Here is a 6,000-nt window from a genome sequence, read left to right as displayed (position 1 = left end):
TAATACAGTGTAGTATTGGTACAAGAATAGACTAATAGATCAATGGGATAGAACAGAGAATCCATAAATATACAAAGAAACTTGATTTATGCAGAGCACTGTAAAAAGCTTGGTCTTTTCAACATAATGCTGGATCAACCAGATATTTATTTATTTATTTATTTATTTATTTATTTATTTGCCTTTATTTATTTATTTTAATGCTACATTCAAAAAATATGAGGTCCTCATATATCCCCCACCCCTCACCTCACTCCTCCCACATCAACAACCTCTTTCATCATGGTGGCACATTCATTGCATTTGGTGGATACATTTTGGAGCACTGTTGCAGCCCATGGATAGTGGTTTACATTGTAGTTTACACGTTCCCCCAGTCCACCCAGTGGGCCATGGCAGGCCATACAATGTCAGCATCTATCCCTGCAGCACCACCCAGAACAACTCCAAGTCCTGAAAATGCCCCCACATCATATCTGTTCTTCCCTCTCTCTACCCTCAGCAGCTAGCATCGCCCTTTTCTCCACATTAATGCTACATTTTCTTCCATTACTAATCACAATAGTTCCAGAATAGAATATCAGTAAATCTACTCTAATCCATACTCTAATCCTCCATCCTGTGGAGCCTGGGATGGTCATGTCCACTCCACCTCTGTGGACTTAGAGGGGGCTTAGATTCCACATGGATGATGGATGCAATTCTCCTGCTTGCAGTTGTAGGCACTCTTGGCTCCCTGGTGTGGTAGTTGACCTTCTTTACCTCCCTGTTAGCTGGCCAGGGTAAGTCCAATTACCCAGAGGGTAGGACTTGCAAGTCTGCTAAGGCTCAGGGCCTGACTATCACATGGACAGTCCAGAGATTCAGGTGTGCTGAGTATACACCAAACCCCAGCACCAACCACAGGTCTGTCAACCGGATATTTAAAAGGAAAAAAATTAAATTGGACTTCTACCTCACAATCAGACATATAAATCAATTCTAAGTAAATTGTAGATCTAAATGCGAAAACCAAAACATTGAAGCTGGTAGAAGATAATATAGGATAACACCTTCATGACCTTGGGTAGGCAACGAGTCTCAAATGGGAACATGAAAAAAAAAAGATTGAATAATTGGTTACATCAAAATTAGAAACCTCTGTTTATCAAAAGATTAATTTAAAAGAGTTAAAAGTTAAACCAGGTAAGTGGATGTGGTTCAACTGATAGAGCATCTGCCTACCATATAGGAGGTCCAGGGTTCGATACCCAGGGCCTTCTGGCCCATGTGGTGAGCTGGCCCACATGCAGTGCTACTGCCTGCAAGGAGTGCCATGCCACTCAGGGGTGCCCCCCGTGTAGGGGAGCCCCACATGCAAGGAGAGCGCCCCACAAGAAGAGTCGCTCCACGTGAAAAACACAGCCTGCCCAGGAATGGTGTCACACACATGGAGAGCTGATGCAGCAAAATGACACAACAAAAAGAGACAGATTCCCTGTGCCACCTGACAAGAATGCAAATGGACACAGAAGAACACACAGTGAATGGACACAGAGAGCAGACAATGGGGGTGGGGGGGGGCAGGAGGAAAGGGAGAGAAAAAAATAAAATAAATTTTTTAGAAAATAAATTTTTTAGGAGAAGATATTTGCAATAATTATAACAGAAAAAAAGACTCATATCCAGACAATAACAAGAATTTCCACAAATGAAATAGTAAAAGACAACCCGGCAGAAAACTGCACAAAGATGTGAATAGCAATTAATAAAAGCGGATACCTAAAAGGCCAATACAATGAAGATGTGGCTCTTTGATAGCAGGAAAAATGCAAAAAAACACCATAATTCAAATCAAAATTGCTAAAAATGGAAAATACTGAATACCAAGAGTTACTAAAGGTGTTGTACAACAAGATCTCTCATGTGCTGCTGATGGGAATGTAAATTGGCACACTTACACTCCCATCAGCAGTGTTTGGTCTATAATATCTACTAGGGTGAAAAACATACCCATGCAATTCCGCTTCTTGGTATATATGTAGAAGTGCACAAAATTATGCACTAAAACACATGCACAAGAATGTTCACAGCAATAATACTGGTGATAATGAATACTGAAACAACCTAAATGTCCAAAAGTTGTAAATAAAAATAATTACCACAGCAAAAATACAAACATCCTAAAAATAGAAATACATACCAAAAAAGAGCAAAGAAAACCAACAACATAGTGAACAACCTAAAGAATAGCTATACAAGTTGAAAATAAAACAAACAATATGACAGAACTAAGACCAAACCATTATCATTTATAAAATGGAATGGATTTAATTAGAAAAATTAAAAAGAATCTTCAGATTGTATCACAAAGCCAAAATCAAAAATTACATTCTGTAGACAAAAACATAGAACTAATAGAAGAAAAGAAGGAGGGAGGGAGGGAGGGAGGGAGGGAGGAAGGAAGGAAGGATGGAAGGAATGAAGGAAGGAAGGAAGGAAGGAAGGAAGGAAGGAAGGAAGGAAGGTATGAAGGAAGGAAGGAAGGAAGGAAGGAATTCATTGTGACTCATGAGATTACAGCCAAGCTGATAGCTGGTTGCAGTCATCTGAAGGCTGTTGGGTCCCCTTCCAAGCTCACTCCTATGTTTTTTGGCAGGTCTCAGTTCCTTCCTCAAAACATGGCAGCTGACTTCCCCAAGCAAGTGATCAGAAAGAAAGGGAGAGAGAGTCTGAGGCAGAAGCTGCAGTCTTTTATTACCTCATCTCAGAAATCACATATTATCACTTCTGCCATATTCAAGTGGTCACACAGATTAACCCTGGTATAGGGTGGGAGAGGACCATGCAAGTGTGCTAATGCCAGTAGGTGGGGATCACTAGGGACATTTTGGAAGCTCTTCTCTCCTGAGTGAAGGAGAGAAAGAGATAGAGAATGAGAGAGAGAGAGAGAGGGAGGATGGGTGGAAGCTTCCTAGACTGCTGTGTTGCTGAAAAAGGGTTTGACAAGGCTGCTGGGGAGTCCTTGAGACAAAATTGGCCATCAATGGATTCTGCACCTCCCAGGAATGGGACTGCCTCAATACCTCTGCCACGCTCAGTCCGCCATTGGTGAGGACTAGGCCATGGAAACAATGGATTTAGTGCAAATTCAGAGTGCAGCAGTTGGAGCCCCTGGTCAATTGAGCTACCTGGAATTGCAAGTCTGCCAGGCCCATTCTTGTGACCACCACCACTACTATTTATTTTATACCTCTTATGTGTCAAGCACTGTTTTCAATTTTATAAATCCTTAAACTCACATATTCAATAGTAATGTTAACCTGATCTACCACTGGAGATATTTTTTTAACCTTTCTGAACTCCTCTGAACTTCAGTGTCTAAGTCTGTAAAATGTAGATAATGTCGACTCACTTAGAAGGATGAAGAAGAATCCCAAATGTTAAGTATTATATATTACATAGTACTTTTGCAAAGGAGCACAGCACACTATTGTTCATGAAATACGCACACACACACACACATGCACACACACCCTAGTTCAACAAATAATGAAATTCCAAACTCTAGGGGGGAAATTCTAGCATCCCTTAGAAAAAGACGTGACATGGTGATGTGCGATGTTGCTGAAGAAGAAACGCACTGTTGACGAAGCTGATAGATGCCCAAGAAGGTCTGTATTCTGAGAGGAGAAACGCCCTGATACCTTTCTGAAACATATGCACCGTAATATGATGTGTGACACCCTCAATAAGTACAAGACTAAATGTTTTGTAGTTTTAAAAAAAGTCCTTGACAAATAGGCAACGTGAGAAGTGCTGACGGCTGAGGGGACAATCTGGTGACAACGAGAAAGTGGTGTGAAGAGAATCTCTCCACTTTGATGTTTTGCTTGGTGCTGAAGTGTTTGGAAATGCTCAGCTGTCACCAAGGCTGAGGCTGATAACAAGACCTAAAGTACAGCATTCCAGTCGTGCTCAACCAACTAGCCAGCAGTGCAGGGGTGGCTCCTGACTTCTCTGCTTTGGCACATCTGAAGGTCTGGATTCCTCAACCGTGGGGCTCCTCAGAGACTGGGCAAGACAGAGGGATGGGTGCATCCCGGTCCTGAAGAGAGCAGGTGGCTGTGGGTGCCCTCCCCGTGCCCCCCACACCCCTGCACCCTCAGTCCTTACCACTGTAGTGCCCCACTCTCCAACCACCTGAGCGCTTCCTCACAGGCAGGAGCTGGGAATGCCCCAGGGAGAAGCCTTCAAAGGACGCCAATTTTCCCGCCAGGATTAAGCTCCCAGTGCCTGCCCTGGAAGCTGACTCGGTTGAGTGCTTTTATTCACCGCCTTCCCTTCCCTACCTCCTTCACTGCTCTCCTACCAGTGTCTCCTGGGATCACCTCCTAAATGAACTATTTGCACTCAAATCCTTGCCTCAAGATTTGCTTCTGGGGAAACCGTAAGTAAGAGAGGAGCGCAGTTATGCCTCCCAGTGGCTTCCTTAGGGCCGTATATTGTACCCCCACCCCACCCCACCATGGACTCACGGGGCTGAGCAGTGTGCCAGATATGAATCTTCTACTTACTGCCAACATTTGTCAATCAGGGGCCTTCTCAATATGGCTGCTCTTCTCAGACTTAAACGGCTGAAGCAATCAAGCCAGGCAAACCACTATATTCATGTGCAGTCCAGGAGCACAACTATATTACCTCCAAAGGAGAAAGGAAAGAAAATACTTTTACTTTATGCCATGAATCCTCAAAAAAGCACCAAAAGCCTAATTTTATAAGTGAAAAACTGAAACTCCCTCAGGTTATGTAACTTGACCAAGGTCACATAGCTATCCCTTGGGCTTTTTGTTTCCACAGATTATTTTACTATGCCAGTGGTTCGCAAAGTGCAGTCCATGGACCCACAGCTTCAGCATCTCCAGGGAACTTGTCCGAAATGCAAATTTTCAGGTCCCACCTGGCACTATTGAATCAGAATCTAAAATACACTTTTAAAAAATTATTCTTTATTCATCTGAAATACAAATTTAATTAGGTGTTGCTTTTAATTTTTGTGTTTTTTTCTAAATCTGGCAACCTTAGTCTGTCAACTCCACAAAGTGGGGGAAGGACAATGCCTTACTCATTTCCTATCCCCAGAACCCAGCAGTGTCTCCTTCCCATAAATAGGTGCTCAATACATCTCTGAGGAAAGCGGACTTGGCCCAGTGGTTAGGGCATCCGTCTACCACATGGGAGGTCCGCGGTTCAAACCCCAGGCCTCCCTGACCCGTGTGGAGCTGGCCCATGCACAGCGCTGATGCGCACAAGGAGTGCCGTGCCACACAGGGGTGTCCCCTGTGTAGGGGAGCCCCACGCGCAAGGAGTGCGCCCCGTAAGGAGAGCCGCCCAGCGCGAGAGAAAGTGCAGCCTGCCCAGGAATGGCACCGCACACACGGAGAGCTGACACAGCAAGATGACGCAACAAAAAGAAACACTGATTCCCGCGCCGCTGACAACAGAAGTGGACAAAGAAACAAGACGCAGCCAATAGACACAGAGAACAGACAACCAGGGTGGGGGGGGGGGGGGGAAGGGGAGAGAAGTAAATAAATAAATAAAATCTTAAAAAAAAAATACATCTCTGATAAGTGGATGAGAAGGAAATACCTCCTTGAGAGGCAGCACTTCCCACCATGGGGCAGCTCTAATGGTTTTGTTGTGAGAACTGCAGGATTTGATTGTAAGGCTAACTGCATTTCTCCTCTTGAATCAATTCACTTGGGTGGGTAGTTTTTGCTCTTTGGCTAGTTCCTGGGAACTACAAGGAAGAGTAAAAATATACAAAATTCCAGACTGTAAAAATAAGCATTTTCCTTTTAGCAAAGTAATGACAAGGCCACAGATTTAGAGAGCAGAGCCCAGCATTCATTCAACATTTCTTAACAGTTTTCTGTGAAGTATGCACTGGGCTCAGAACAGGAGACAGATGGATAAGACCCATCTCGTGTCCTTCACATGCAGGTTGACATCCACTCT

Source organism: Dasypus novemcinctus, chromosome 17 (assembly GCF_030445035.2).
Source record: "Dasypus novemcinctus isolate mDasNov1 chromosome 17, mDasNov1.1.hap2, whole genome shotgun sequence".
Classification (NCBI taxonomy): domain Eukaryota; kingdom Metazoa; phylum Chordata; class Mammalia; order Cingulata; family Dasypodidae; genus Dasypus; species Dasypus novemcinctus.
Note: the sequence above shows the minus strand (reverse complement) of the source record.